The sequence below is a fragment of the Lacerta agilis genome, chromosome 1 (assembly GCF_009819535.1).
Source record: "Lacerta agilis isolate rLacAgi1 chromosome 1, rLacAgi1.pri, whole genome shotgun sequence".
NCBI lineage: Eukaryota > Metazoa > Chordata > Lepidosauria > Squamata > Lacertidae > Lacerta > Lacerta agilis.
The window spans coordinates 95,170,422-95,187,170 of record NC_046312.1 but is presented as its reverse complement, the minus strand read 5'-3'; the positions used below and the strand labels follow the sequence as shown (position 1 = coordinate 95,187,170).

The following is a 16,749-nucleotide window of genomic DNA, read 5'->3' as shown; positions in this document are numbered from 1 at the left end:
ATTACAATACCGAAACAAACTAGGAAATGTCTTAACTTAAAAGACAACTAAGATGACAGCTAATATTCAAGGGGAGGGGATCCCAAAGTTGCTACAACACTAAAAGGCCCAAATCCTACATTGTGTGGTACCAGCTACTTGATACGATGGTAGCTGCAGAAGGCCTCTGCCTAGAGTGTGGAGGTTGGCTGGGTATATAAGGAATGAAACCATCTTTCAGGCACCTTGATCCCAAGTTGTATCATCAGGCTTTAAACACCCAAACCAGCACTTTGAACACAGCCCAGTAGCTAACTGGCAATGCAAATCTTTCAACAGTGAGGTAATGCGTTGGCAATATCCTGCCCCAGTGAGCAGTCCAGCTGCCACATTTTGCACCAGCTACAGCTTCTGCACCAACCTCAAGGGCAACCCAAAATACAGCACACCCAAATACAGATGGATGTTACCAGAGCATGGATGACAGTGGTCCAGCTACCCTGGTGCAGATATGGTGGTAGTTGTGTTCCCAGCTGTAGCTGGCAGAAGGCTCTCCTAGCCACTGAGGTCATCTGGGTCTCTAGTGACAAAGATGGATCCAGGAGAAGCCCTGGACTATGAACCTGCTCTGACCCCATCCAAAGCAGGAAATGGACCAATTACCTGGACTAGGGAACCACCCACCCACAATCCCACCATTTTGCCAAGTTTCAGGGTCAGTTTATTGTCCCCCACCCAGCTCACCTCTGAATTCAGGCACCAGTCCAGAGCTTGCACAGCCTCTCCTGATTCAGATGTTACAGGAATGCAGAACTGGATATCATCAGCAACTAAGAGCACCTCACCCCCCATTTTCTTCTACATAGCAAGATTTCTTAATCTGCCTTTTCTACTTTGGATGGCTGTTTCAGGACAGTTGTACAGGCTTGAAAATCCACCTAATCAGTGCTGTGTTGTGTAACTAATTTCTTAGGATACAACAGAGCAAAATGATCAGTGATTGCCCCTTATCTTTTCTTTTTTTTTATAAAAAGGAAAAATAAAAGCATGTCTAAACTTCCCATCCTTCTTTTCCTTAATGAAACGGTTATTGATTTTTCATCCCTGCAAATCAGTGCCTTAGAGCAATTTCTTTTAGCTGCAGGTTCTCACATTTAATTTGTAATGTATGCCTTAAAGGAGAGGACATCAATAGCATCTCCAGAGAAGCAATGGAAGGGTGGTTTTTTTATTATTAGAAGTGGATGAAATTGTACATGAAATTTCAGCCATCAGAGTAAAAAACAGATCAAAACAAGTAATTAATTAAAGCAATATTTTCCACGTAATCTCTCTCCCCCCACCCACGAATTTGAAGAGAGAATTGGGTCAGATACACACCACAGTTTGAAATGCATAAAAATGTTAAAGCAAGTAGAGCATCAAATGATTTCTTCCATCTACATTTTTTGCATAAGATTTCAGTGTATGAAACTGCACAAATGATCAGCATCAAGAATTTAGGAACATACACCAAGAGGGGGGAAACATTCTTTTCCCAAGTTTCCAGGAGCTGCAATCCTAACCCCACTTATTAGGGGGTAGGTCCCCACTGAATTCAATAGGACTTACTTCTGAGTAGACACGGTTAGGAGTGAGCTGTTGCACACTAAAGAAAAAATGCTGTTGACTATTTTTTATGTTTATTTGACAGCTCATCTATAAGCTCATCTATAAGTACATGAGATTTACTTAGCCCCTGGGACACTGTAAACCATTTTGCATGAATCGGGAATGGTGAAAAGACAGGGGACTCAGCTAGACTGGTAAAGAAAAAGCAATTTATATGTGTTGTATATGGGATATACAACTTCAGATCCTGAAGTTGAGGCTCCAGTACTTTGGCCACCTCATGAGAAGAGAAGACTCCCTAGAAAAGACCCTGATGTTGGGAAAGATGGAGGGCACAAGGAGAAGGGGACGACAGAGGATGAGATGGTTGGACAGTGTTCTCGAAGCTACTAACATGAGTTTGGCCAAACTGCGAGAGGCAGTGAAGGATAGGCGTGCCTGGCGTGCTCTGGTCCATGGGGTCACGAAGAGTCGGACACGACTGAACGACTGAACAACAACATATGGGATATAACATTGTGCCACCAGATGGCGATGTGGACTCCAGCTTTTCTCTACCTGTTTTTCCTGTTTAAATTTACAACATTTTAAACTGAAATGCTTCCTTCCTGCCATGGTTTTAAAACACACATACACACACACACACACACACACACACACACACAACAAGTTTCTCCATATTATTACATAGTGGCAGATGAGTTTGACTTATTACTGTATGTTTCAATTAGAATGTTCTGCTGAGGCTCACACAGTTAACCATGGGTCACTGGTGTTAATACTGAAACTGTCACTTAAGTTAAAAGTGCTTTTATTTAATTATTCTGTTACTAGTTCTAAATAGAGTGTGGTCACTTAGTTCAGCTGGCCAGATAACAAGCTAAGATTTAGGACTAAAATAAAATAAAATATAGGACACAGTAGAATTCCAACAACCTTGTTGTGAAGGCAAAGGTCAACTGGAAAAAGAAGCATTTTTAAATAATCCTTCCTGCCTAGGAGGAGGCAATCTGGATGAGGGGAACCGTGCCAGATCTGGAAGGATCTTCTGTGAGAGGCTGCAGTTACACAGTTCCCCAAAGGGGTAGAAGTCAGCAGATCTTGAGAGGAGGTCTCTTTATTTTATTTTCTACCAAGAGGCTTAAGTTATGCAGCTCAAAGCATGGGACATTGAAGAGCTTCTCCTGATACATACATAAACACGTGCACAAATAATGTGTAACACAAGTACAAAGAAAATTATTTAGTATTATTGTTTTCATAAAAGATGAAAAGGAAAGGGGAGTTGTTTTCTAGTGTCTATGAGTATTTAATTATTGCTATGATACAGCAACATTTTTATATTGTAGTATATCTTTACATAAGTTTGCATATATTCTTATATATATACACATTCTCATATTGTAGTATATATCTGCATATGTTTGCAGAGATATATATACACACAGGTGTATTGCATATATTCTGCATGTATTCTTATATGCAAAACCATGGTTTAGCAAGATAAAAAAAAAAACAAGCCTTGGTGAATCTTGCTCTTGCACATGGTACTGTACTGTGTGCACACAGGTATCTGTGAATAAAGCCCCATATATTTTGCAGATGAAATAGCGCTTTTACTTTCATCCCTATGATCTTTCAGAGAAGGCCTGGAGGGAATCCATTAGTAACAGGCCAGTTGGGTGCTATCAGTTATCAGCCACCTCATATGCGCTGCAGCTGTTCACTAGTTCCCTCCCCACTCCACCCCTGCACACTTATAAATGTACCTCAAATCTGATTTGGGACCTTGTGTGCTGTAATGATTAAATCATTGTGAGGGCTCCAAAAGCTGGTTTATCCCTCCCAGAACCAATCAAGGACAAACTAATGAGAATATCAGCAAAGGTGAAGATATTCACCTGGCAACTTTTTAATTTGCGGTACATACATCCTTTTGCTGTTTCCACAGCAAGTATAAGGATAAATGCTGGTGGTGATGACATTAAAAGGAGAAAAATCCCAAGATTAGTTTTTATTATTTATGGTAATAGTGCAAAATTCATGTACAGGTGTGGCAACACCATCCCTTGAGACTTTAAGAAGTACGTACAGATGCTGCTTTTCAGAAAGATCAATTTGCAGGGGACAGCTTTAATCCCTTATCTTCCTCAAAAGCCCAATTTATTCCAATGTCATAGGCTTGTTATCCTCAAATATCATTCATCCACTGTCTGTGCATTTTCAGAAGGTATTCTAGTAAAGGTCAGCAGTCAAACGCCCATCAATACACACTAAAGAGGTGAAAATGTTAAGTACTTGAGCTACCCTAGTACACCTTCATAGCTAAACTTCCTAAATTGTATTCTGATTTCACATAACTTTCTAGGAGGGCAAAAACTAGGCACCGCTTGAGAGCCACCAGGCCAAACATAGGGCACCAATGCACTAAATAGCTGTATTGGTGGCATAGCTGTCAACTTTTCCCTTTTAAAAAAAAGGGAAATTCCCTCATTCCGAATAGGATTCCTTGCAAGAAAAGGGAAAAGTTGACAGCTATGGTTGGTGGGAGCAAGCACAATGACCCCCACTAGCGCAATGGGACTTTCTGTCATCTCCTCCCCTGGTATGTGTCCCACCCCTTCCAAATCAGCTGTGGTTTTTTTTCTCAAGAAGCCCCAGAGCAGCATGCAGGATGGGGAGACAGAGACTATCATTTTGTCTGGCAAGCAGAAATGCTTGTGCTGATGGAGCAATCACAACAGCATTACGTTGGATTACACTCCATATATTATGGCCTGACAGAGAACCCCCGTTTCACTAGTCCCAGGCAGAAATTAAAATGGGAGGAAGCCTAAATTTCTGGTGAGACTCATTTCATGGACAGTGGGTCGAAATATGCTTGCTGGCTGATTAGCTGTGCAGGCCTGCAATAGAGCAGTGGCAAATGTGGAAATAATAGAACTAATCCTGAAGACGCTGACATAATTTGACTAACTGGGAACCATAGGGGTATATTAAAGCAGACTCCAGATAGATAGATAGATAGATAGATAGATAGATAGATAGATAGATAGATAGATAGATGATATATATTTTTCTTCTATGTCCCCCTTTTTGCCCAACCTCTCTTTTTCGCCTACAGTCCAATATCATTACCTCTCTGGCTACATTCTTCCTGCCTTGCTCAATTGTTCACTCTCATGTGGATTTAATCTCCTATTGTGCCTTGGCTGAATCAAAGGTTGTTGTTTTTCCTACTTTTATGGCCTACATTTAGATGCCAAGGGTTTCTCCAGCTGCCATGTCTAAATTTTTTGCTTTGGACCTTCATTCATCCTGCTAATCTACATGAAGCGTTTTCTTTTTCTGTTGCAGGTAGAAAGACAGCAGGGGTGTGGGATTTTTCCAGTATATATGTGCTGCCAAAGCGAGCACAGGATTTTTCCAGTATATTGCCGAGACTGTCACAAGCACAACTCTCTGCCTGCTGGCAGAAATTGTGGATTTGTATTTGGTGCAATGAGCTCTTGGCTCATTCCCTCATGACCAATGTGGCTGAGATGATAGTTCCCCTCTTGCCATGCAGTATGAGAGTCTAGGAGGAGGTAGACAGACAGAAGACAGAGGAAGACAGAAATAATCCCTTAGAAGGGGCCCACTACTTGGGAGATGAACAGTTAACCCATTGTACCTAGAATACTCCTCCTGAGGAAAGGAAAGATCCTTGTAGTGGGTGATTCAATCATTAGTGACTTTGATAGCTAGGTGTGTGATGGGTGTGCAGCTTGCAGAAGGTCCTGGAGAGCCTGCTAAGTAGGATGTTGAAAGCTAAGATCTTCAACATGACTTTCTCTGAAATGCTACAGGTTCCCTGCACAATGCCAACTAGAAAGATTCAGCTGTGTAGTTTGAATGCATGGGTGACATGGCAGTGTTGGGAGAAGGGGTTTGACTTTGTTAAGACACAGTGGGACGTGGTTAGGCGCTGGGTCTGTACAAAAGGAATGGGCTCCAATTGAGCCAGATGGAACTAGATTGCTTGCCCTTAAAATAAAATAAAAAGGTGGAGTCAAGCTTCTAAAGAGCCAGCAGGTGATCAGGAGCATGCTGTTCAGAACAAATCAACTCCCAGGGATGAGCATGGAGATGTTAATGATTGTTCAAAGGAGGAGAGGTAGAATTAAGCACTGAGAGTGCAGGGACATATGTTAGTATTTCAAGGACACCAAAGCACTGTAGGCTAGAACAGGAATACTGAAGACATTTGAAGAGAGAGATACCATACGTAGGTGTTTGTAGGTTAGCGCTAGAAGCCTCCAAGCCATGATGCTTGGTCTTAAAGGAGATCAAGTGAGCATAGCAGAAACCTAGTACAGTCATACCTTGGATCTTGAACGTAATCTGTTCCAGAGGTCCGTTCGACTTCCAAAAATGTTCGAAAACCAAGGCACGGCTTCCGATTGGCTGCAGGAGCTTCCTGCACTCAAATGGAAGCGATGGAAGTTGCATCGGACATTCGGCTTCCCAAAAAAGTTCGCAAACCGGAACACTCACTTCCAGGTTTGTGGCGTTTGAGAGCCAAAACGTTTGAGTCACAAGGTGTTCAAGAACCAAGATACGACTGTAGAATGGAAATAACTAGTGTGGCATGTTTGTCTCTACAGGAAGGACAGGGAAGGGTATTCTGAAGGTGGCCTTGCTCTGTACATCGAAAGGAGAAATATAGAAATACCCAAGGGGGAAGACTCCCTCTACCTCCCACTGGAAAATTATTCATGAGGAAATGCTGCCCTCAGGCTGAAAAAGGTTACCTATCCTTGTTCTAGAAAAAGAAGTCTAAAGCTGCATCAGGGCTTGTTTCATGGTGGCATGGGTCCTTTCCCAACCATGTAGAAGCATTGTTTCACTTTCGCAAGTAGGGTTGAAAACAGTGATAGTGTCATTTCCCTATTGTGGACTTTAATAGTACATTTGTTATAAGATTAAAACCAAATGTTGTTTGTAAAAATGTGGTGCAAAATACTACGTATCTGACCCTTGAGTTAGGAAATAGATGTAAGATGGATTCAAACCAGTAAGATGCCTATTGCATGTATGCTCTCAAGCCAACAAGGTGCCCCCAAGTTTAAGAACAATCTAACCCTTGTTGCCTTTGGTAGGGCAAATTATACAGTAATCTGGTGCAAATTGCAGTTTGAATAATTTTCTTTTGTTATTTAATTAAGAGCATCTTATATTTAACATTCCCAAAATGTCCCCTTTAGAATAATATATTATATACCTTGACAGATTAATTAGTTAAAAGCAAGACAGTTAATTGATAAAAAAATAAACCTTAATCAGTCCCACTGAAAATCAATTTGTGCTCCATCAGGTGCTGCTAAGAGGCTGTGGAGAATACAAAGATCTAGGAAAAAACCATATCTTATCTATGAACCACAGTAGCCCTGCCACTCAGGCCTCAAACCATATCAATGGAGTTGGAACAGAACGGTTTGAAAACTGACTGGACGGTGTCAAGAACACGAGCTGCTTGGATTTGGAAATGGTACAAATAACAATATGCATTTCGTCATGAGTTCAGAAATGCCTAATTATACACAGGAAAAAAACACCTAAAACACATTGCTTACCAATTTCTGTGTAATACCACACCCCCAGTACATCTTAACAGATGGAAAGCTGGTTAGAATGGTTTTAAAAGATTTTAATTACTGCTGTATATTTTTAAATTTTCTGATGGTATTCTGCCATTTTCTAATAGAGCCAACAGCACAGACAACTACTATGGAAAGAAATGTATAATTAATGCACATTACTAATTTAATTATGGAATCTTCCATACGCATAAAATGTCATAACTAAAGACAGCGATGTCTCAGGGCTTCCAAGGGACTAGAAGCAAAAAATGATTTTCCCTATTAAGAAGGCATATAAAATGACACATAGAACCGTTTCTGAAGGATCAAAAGAGAATGGACTTTAACCTTGTTACTGGTCTGGAATTTAATGTTGCCTGACATTAACTTCACACTGAGGAAAGTTGAGAATGTTTCTTGACTAGGCTAGACTTGGGGAAAATAATAATGGATTTTAGAAACTTATGTGAGGATTATGGTTCCATAATGTATTCCAGATAAATGAAATTGTCAGGCAAAATATAGATTAGATTACTAGTAATATATGATAAGCTATCGTGGGAAGATGCAGTTTAACTGCAAGATTATCACCAGCCACTGCTATCTAGAGGCCTTAGCTTGCTAAAACTAATCAATTTTTTTTCTCATTATGCAAAAATATGAGTAATAAAGTCTAAAAAGAAAATATGAGCATACTATTTGGGCTGATAATCTAAGACTGTGTTATTGTGGTGAGACAGAAGGGCACAGATGAAGGCAAAGAGCCGAGGCAGTCCAAAGGCAGAGAGGGATCTACTGGTAGGCTCCCAATTTGCTACCTGCTTGGGTTCAAGGTTCCTGTGCTTAATTCTAAACAGCTTGGGCCCAAAGTAAATTAGCCTGATTCCTTATCATCCATCCTTGATATAACTGAGATCTTCTTACATTGATCCCCCATGATGTTGAAGTGCAGCTGGCCTTCACCAAGAACCAAGCTTTTGGTATGGCAGGCCCTGCCCTGTGGAGCTCCTTGCCAACAGAAGTCCATCAGGATTTAATTTCTGCCTTCCTTCAGATACCTTTTAAAATCTGTACCATTGAGGCAGGCCTTTGGGGTGTGCTTTTTTTTTTAAGCAATCAGTCTTTATTGATGTCATAGTAAGTTTTTATACAAGTTGTATACCACCTTGTTATTTTTGTTTATGAAAGCACAGTAGACACATTTGTTGTTGTTTAGACTCTAGTTGTTGTCATGTTTGACTCTTCATGACCCCATGGACCAGAGCACACCAGGCACCCCTATCCTCCACTGCCTCCCGCAGTTTGGCCAAACTCATGCTAGTCGCTTCGAGAACACTGTCCAACCATCTCATCCTCTGTCGTCCCCTTCTCCTTGTGCCCTTAGTCTTTCCCAACATCAGGGTCTTTTCCAGGGAGTCTTCTCTTCTCATGAGGTGGCCAAAGTATTGGAGCCTCAGCTTCAGGATCCGTCCTTCCAGTGAGCACTCAGGGCTGATTTCCTTCAGAATGGATAGGTTTGATCTTCTTGCAGTCCACGGAACTCTCAAGAGTCTCCTCCAGCACCATAATTCAAAAGCATCAATTCTTCGGCGATCAGCCTTCTTTATGGTCCAGCTCTCACTTCCATACATCACTACTGGGAAAAGTATAGCTTTAACTATATGGACCTTTGTGGGTAAGGTGATGTCTCTGTTTTTTAAGTCTTAAAAAAGGAATACAAAAAGTAATAGGCCGTTGAATGATTTGCAAGGGTTTCTTTTTTAAACCAGAATTTTAAAAACAAAACAAAAGTGGGTTGTTGAAGAATCTGCAATAACTAAAGCTGAGGTGAGTATCCCTGTCCCCTTTCACAGAACCCATTTGTTGCCCACAGAAGTTGGCAGGATATTTAGTAAATTGCTGGGAGTGGGGACAAATTCTAAGCAATTAGGGGTGGAGCTTACCTTTCCAGACCACATAGCCAAGGATTTCTCTTTTAACACATACACACAAATCTTAAGTTGCTGTGTGAACAGTCCAGCATGTTCCTTCCTGCTTCAGGGGTAGTGAACCTTTTTTTACCTCAAGGGCCACATTCCTCCTAGGCAATATTCCAAGGGCCATTTCGCAGTGGTGGTGGGAAGGACCACAGGCAAAAGTGAACAGAGTGACAAATATTATTATTATTATCTTTGTCCAGTAGCCTACTTTTTTATTCAGCCTCACATGCCCCTCTCTGTTCTCCGCCCAGATAAGCAAGCAATAAATATCAGAATTCAAGGACATGTTCTAGTCATTCAAAAAAGTTGGGGTGCAAAGCAGGACCAGAGAAGGAGGTTTCCAAGGGCCTGACAGATGTCTGAAGGACCATATTTGGACCCCCCAGGTCTAAGGGGTGCCCCACCTGATTTATTGTACTGTTAAAACTAGAATTTGGGGGAGAAGGTACTGGAGAAAAGCTAGGTTTTACTCTGCCTGGTTCGATGATACAAGCTGACACAACTAAACCGTAGCACAGGATGATGCTGGGCTGCCTCCCTCCCTCCAAAGCATCATCCTTACAAGCATGCTGATTCACAGGCATTTCAACTGATCTTCAGACACAGCAATATTATTGAGCAATTAGCCTTGGGTTATCCATATAAATCATTCAACAAATATACTTCAGTGCTTAGGTCAGCTCTGAAGGCACTCACTCTAGTTTCGCTGGCAGTTTCCAGTACAGCAGAAGCTCTATTGTATTGTGTTGTGTTGTGTTGTGTGTTTTAGAATGATTCAGCATAAACTCATGAAACAACTACCACCCAGAAATGAAATCTCTCTCATTGTTGAGTAGGCAAAAGCCAAACGTTTCATATGTTGACTTGATGAATAATATTTGTGTGCGGATCCTTTCCCCGAGAAACAGTCGGGGAGCGAGTTGTGTTAAGCTTTCTTGCTGCAAGGATGTCAGCACCCTATTCGTGGTGTTCCGATTGGATTCTCTTTGAACATATGCCCTTTCAAGTGAAATTAATCAATCTCTTTATCGCTCCCGCAGCATCTGGAGCTATAATCATTACCCAACTGCTGAGAAAGAAATGAAACCACTAATCGCATAGGGAGTAGGGCTTACTGTTCGGAGCAGGAAAGTTTTTTATTAAGTTCTAATTTGAAAAGTGATTTTTCATGACCAGCCTTCCAAGACACAGGGCATAAAAGGAAACTCTGCTTCAGCAAAGCCTGCGAGTTTCTGTCCCGTAATACATATTCCGAACTGCACCAAAGTGAAACACTTTTAATTATGCTTTTTAAAAAAGAAAAAAAATGTACATTTGAATGTAATAATCATACATTATAATCCAGCCAAAGTGAAACGTATTTTCTTTTCTTTTTTTGCTTCCCATTGAATTCAGTGGGAAAGATTTCAGGGCATTCTTACAAATCAGTTCTATTGAAGTCAAAAAGCTTGAAAAGAGCTTAACTTTGGTTGAATCGCACTGCAGTGGCACACAGAGGGATGCTGAGGAAAATTAGCCCTACTAAAATCACCCATTGCTGCTTCTATCTATAATTTTGTTTAAAATGCTGAGCAGGGGTATTTTGAATTGTGGGAGGTGGGGGAATGTGTATATGGATCTGTTCAGTTGCAATCAATCCTGACATATTAAGATATTAAGCCATTAATGAATGTCTGTCAGTTGCTGTGCTCTGAATATCTATAACTGTGGAAATATTGGCAGGGGCTATCAGAGAGTGTGTGTCATTTAAACACACACACACGAAGTAAAATAAATATCTCAGAGGTATTTAAAAAACAACTCATAAAACCTCAAGTGAAGAATAAGTTAAGAAGTGCAAAGATGTACTGTTAAGAGCCATAGTGGCTAACGCAGAAGGCTGGGAGACCACCAGTAGGTGGAGACAGGGTGGATGACTGACAAAGCTCACATGGTGAGTAGTTGAATGGAAGGCAGCAGGCAGGTGAGGACTAAGTGCAGACTGAAGTTGGTGGGGCACTGCCTCCATTTGCCCTAATGGACCAGTTTCCAGTGGGTAAGAACATGTTAAGAGCTGGGTAATAAGGTGGGTACAGAATTTCTGTTAGCTGGTGACTTTAGAGGTATGGCAGGAGTGGGTGAGGAACCCGTGGCCCTTCAGATTTTGCCAGACTACAACCCATGGTGGCTGGGGTTGGTGAGATTTGGGGTCCAACAACGCCACGTGTTACCCCATCCCTGATGAATGCAATACATTGTGGAAGACCAAAAATTGTTGTTGTTTTTCTTATAAAACCATGACCAGATGGTGTATTGCCCTTTGGAAACTGTATGAATTATAAGACATAATTAACACCAAATGTTGGGTCACAGATAGAAGGAAGAGGATAGCCGTTTCAAGATGTGGCAGGTGTGATCAGGTTAAGATATACTAGAAGGAACAAAGGCATGCAACAGAAAAGAAAACTATAAAACATCGACAATGCTACTTTTATTCATCGATATAATTTTTTTTTTTTTTTACAAAAACGATATAACAACACGATCCCATAGTCACTGCAGTAATACATTATGGTAAATGCTGTGAGAGCATTTTTCACATCAACTTCGGTGGAAAAACAGAGTAAGTGAATATTCGGTCTAATTTGGCTACCTATATTAGAATTAAATAAGGAAGGCAAGCCATAGCTACAAAAAAATGGATAAACAAGGCTCACTCGCCATAAATTAATGCATTTATTTAATGATCTGCAAGAAAAATAACACTTCTGTGAGATTTCTAATATTAAATTGATTTTTTTCAACTTTTGGAAATGATGGATTTTAATGTTGACAAAGAAGTGGGAAAATCTGAATAATAAAGCCACAAAAGCAATGAATGTAAAAACTAAAAAATAAAAAAGTTGCAATGAAAGCTGCAACAGTATAAACAAAATCAGTTTTAAAAAGCTCTAGAAGATAATTTTTTTGCTGCTACTGTTGTTTTTCCTATTCTTATTTGTATTGTTGTTATTACTGCCTGCTCTTTGACAGGACTTACACTGGCGGGGCTCATTAGGTGAATCCTTCCCAAAGTATTTATTTTGGCATCGCTCTAAGCAACATGGTGAAGCACTCGTAATCAGAGACAGCTCCAGCATTATTCAGAGGAAGTTTAACCCCAGTATCATTTATCTAAGGAAAGCCCCAGTGGCTCACACTGAAGATCCTCCCCAGAGTGGCTGCTGCATAAGGTGATTTCTCACAATAACTGATATGCATAATGGATCATGTAACTGCAAGTCTAATCAGTCCCTAGAATATGTGCTACATGTATTGCAAGTAGACACCCTTCTTTCACAGAAATTAAGGTGCAGCATCCAGCAAGCATGTTCTCCTGTAATTGGATTAAGTCTAAATTTACCATTTCTAGGATAGTACCACTACCTTTCCTGAAGTGGACACTGATTGGCTCAGAGAACTCTTGTGATGCCCCAGCCACCTTCCAGTGAAAAAATCCTGTCAGTGGCAGAGGAACCCTCTCCAGCACCCGGGGCAGGGCAGCCTGTACGGAGTGTGCATGTGTGGCATCCCGTATAATAATAATAATAATAATAATAATAATAATAATAATAATAATAATAATTTATACCCCACCCATCCGGCTGGGTTTCCCCAGCCACTCTGGGTGGCTTCCAACAGAACACTAAAATGCAATAATCTATTAAACATTAAAAGCCTCCCTAAACAGGGCTGCCTTCAGATTTCTTCTAAACGTCTGGTAGTTGTTTTTCTCTTTGACATCTGGTGGGAGGGCGTTCCACAGGGCGGGTGCCACTACCGAGAAGGCTCTCTGCCTGGTTCCCTGTAACATGGCTTCTCGTAGTGAGGGAACCACCAGAAGGCCCTTGGCACTGGACCTCAGTGTCCGGGCAGAACGATGGGGGTGGAGATGCTCCTTCAGGTATACTGGACCGAGGCCGTTTAGGGCTTTAAAGGTTAGCACCAACACTTTGAATTGTGCTTGGAAACGTACTGGGAGCCAATGTAGGTCTTTCAAGACCCGTGTTAAGTGGTCTTGGCGGCCACTCCCAGTCACCAGTCTGGCTGCCGCATTCTGGATTAATTGTAGTTTCTGGGTCACCTTCAAAGGTAGCCCCACATAGAGTGCATTGCAGTAATCCAAGCGAGAGATAACCAGAGCATGCACCACTCTGGCGAGACAGTCCGCGGGCAGGTAGGGCCTCAGCCAGCGTACCAGATGGAGCTGGTAGACAGCTGCCCTGGATACAGAATTAACCTGCGCCTCCATGGACAGCTGCGAGTCCAAAATGACTCCCAGGCTGCGCACCTGGTCTTTCAGGGGCACAGTTACCCCATTCAGGACCAGGGAGTCCTCCACACCTGCCTCCCAAGTAGCACCCATATGGACTGTGCGCACCCTCGGCCACTCTACAGCTGGGGGGAGGCAGGGACCATCTTGTCACCACCCTCCAGAGTGGCACACGGGGCGAACCACTCCCTCCACCCCCCCCTTCCTACGCCCCTGATTGTGGTGTTTCATGGCAGTTCACTGCCTCTGCCCTTTGCCATGTATTGTCCCGCAACCGAGCCTGTCCTGAATGAGATTACTCTGTGTGTCAGATCCCATACTCAACAGGCAGCTCTATGGTCCTCATATGCTGATCCACACCACTCTTTTCATGAATGGATTCGGGGAAAAGATTTCCTTTTCTTAGCTAGATACCTCACTCTTACCCTGCTTTCACCCTTTCCCTGCTTCTAAGCTATATCTAGCTGGGATCCTTGCAAGAAAATGCAAACCGTTATCTCCCCAAAATAAAAGCTTTTAGTACTCTCAAACTTTATTGGCGACTTCTGAGAAACATATTGGGTTTGTGGGTGTGTTTTTTTATGTATTTTGTGTTTTATTTTGTATTTTTATGTTGTGAACCACCCTGTGATATTCACATGAAATGTGGTATACGAATTTAATACACAATAAAAAATAACAATAATAAAATAACAATTTTTTTAAAAAACCATGCCACTCTTTGTTGAGCATTTTGTGTAAATAAATATTCAAAGCATAGGAAAATGCAGTGGTTCTTGCAAAATCCTCCAAGCAAGCTTCTGCTAATTTATTCTAAAATAAGAATAGTACTTACAAAATAATTATGTCCAGTACAATAACATTTGTTAGATGCAACCATATCCATTAAAGAGCCGCAAAATAATGACTGTCCTTATTATCTATAATGCAATTATCCGTGAGGAAAAGGAACCAAATGCTTTATTCTGTTTTGTTTCCCTTAATATACTTTTCCATGTTTACCCCGATACTTCATCTATTTAGAAATCAGAAACCGGTATGTTCTTCACTAGTGTTTTGATCACAAATATCCACAAACAGAAATAGAGATTAGCTCATTTTCAATGGCATTTTAAGAATCTTTAAAACTTCTGAGGTATTTCATATAATCAATGAAGGCATACCTGCAAAGGTCAAAATATTTCCAGGAGAAGCACCCAAAGAGGGTGTTCACTTTCTTATGAACAACAATGCACATCTCTAAACACTTCCAGTTCACAATAGAAATGTAACAATGAACATGAGAAACTTCACTTACTCTTAAATTATATCTTGAAACATTCCCCCCCAAGCTAGTTAATGAGATCAGCACTCTCTGCTGAATGTGCTATGCTCTGAGAAAAATATGTAACATAGCTATTTTTCTTTCTTAAAATTTTCAATAAGTGAATATGTGACAATAATATCTATTTTTAGAATGCTCCAAATTGTATTAGGTTATTTCTTATGTAATCTAATTTCAACATCTTCAAATTTTAAAATTTATCATAATATGCTTACAATGCTTCTGTTTAACTATGATATAAAGTCAAGGCTACAAACCTAAACATGCTTACTTATTGCTTGTTGCATTCCAATGTGCTCATTACAGCACGAGTGCGAGAAAGCAGCTGAATCTTTGGATTTTCCACAGGGAAAAGGAAGCTACCAAGTCAAAACCAAGCATGGAAATAAGGAACCAAATAATAACAATCATGATGATAATTATCTCATTCACACGGCTAAGAGTGACCTTAAGGAAAACAGGCAGTGATTCCTATTTTCTACTGCACATTGCCATATGTATATATTACAATTGAAACACCTGGCCCACAAGATAGTTAAACTTTGGCTCCATGCATTCTCCTTTCTGTGCAATAAAAATACATGGAGTAAACCTGATTGGGTGGAACTGACCATTCTTCTCAACATAAAAAGGTGATGTTATGGACTTTCAGCTATGATATTGCCAAAATGAATTCTGTGATACGCTTCCCTTGAAGATGTTCTGGAAGCTGCAGCCTTTAGAAAATTGACCTGTGTGTCTGCACAGTCATGTAACGTCTACTTTGTGGAGCCTGCACTGGCCGTTTCTACGTTACCAGGACAAATTTAAGGTGTTGGTATTGATTTATAAAGGTCTTCATTGTCTTGAACCCTGGTATTTGACAGAACACTTTCCTCATATCAGCTGACCTGGGCTCTGGGGTCAGAAGAGGGATCTTTCTCACTCTCTGGTTTGGCCCCCCAGGTAGGGACATGAGATCAGGCATCCTATGTAATTTCCAGTGTAGAATTCTCTCCCACTCGAGGCAACCAATGCTCCAAATCTGCAGAGGTTTGGACTCTAGATTAAAATATGCCTGTTGGAATTTAACTTAAGCTACTCAAGTTTTTTTTTTGGGGGGGGGGTTATGTAGGAGCTGCTACTATTGGTTGTGATTGTTCTATCATATTTTTATGATTTTAGTGGTATTTTATTCTTGTGTTATTGGACTGTATCTGATTATGTCATACTCGGAGAAGATATAATTATATATAAACAAACCCTTGGGGAAGATTCAGGCAAAGTTTTCTTCTTCTTAACCAACAAGTGATGAACTTATTGTTTAAACTGTCAGAGGTAAGCAAAGAAAGGTGCCCTTGAGAAATCCCAACATGACTACTTTTGCATTTGCTACTTGTTGGACAAGACAGGCAAGGTTAGTGAAATATACTTTTTTGAAGGAAAAAAGAATGAGATGCATAGTCTATTATACAAATTTATCTCTAAGACATCTTTTAGGTGTGATACAATTTGGGACATTAAGTTAAGATACTACAGTAAAAAAGAATAGTGGTTAGCCTGACATCTCTTTAAAATTTTGTTGGATATATTTGTTCCCCTTGCCCGCAGGCCCTTGAATTTTTTTGAATGAAGTCCCAGGGATGGTAAACATGTGGCACTCCAGATATAACAAGGCATTTGGACCTACAGAAACCCAGACTTGGAGAGTGGAGGGAGAAAGAAACCACTTTGTCTTGGCATAAACCCAGAATGACTTTGAAGAGCTATGCTCGATTAACTACTAAAACTCAAATTATGGGCTGACCACTTCCCCTTGTACAACTTGCAGATGCAGACTAATTCCTGCTCTGCTCATGTGCAAAAAATCTGTCACTCTGCCAAAGAAATGCATGATTTTAAATTTGTCCCAAGTTCTTTCCTCTGGTCTTCCTTCAAGTTGTACATACAAGCAAATAGGAACAG

At 40.8% G+C, this 16,749-nt stretch overlaps 1 protein-coding gene across 1 annotated transcript in view; it reads right to left on the bottom strand.

Annotated features, from left to right (window-relative positions):
• Positions 1 to 16,749, bottom strand: part of THSD7B (thrombospondin type 1 domain containing 7B) — a 352,151-nt gene that overhangs the window by 275,036 nt on the left and 60,366 nt on the right.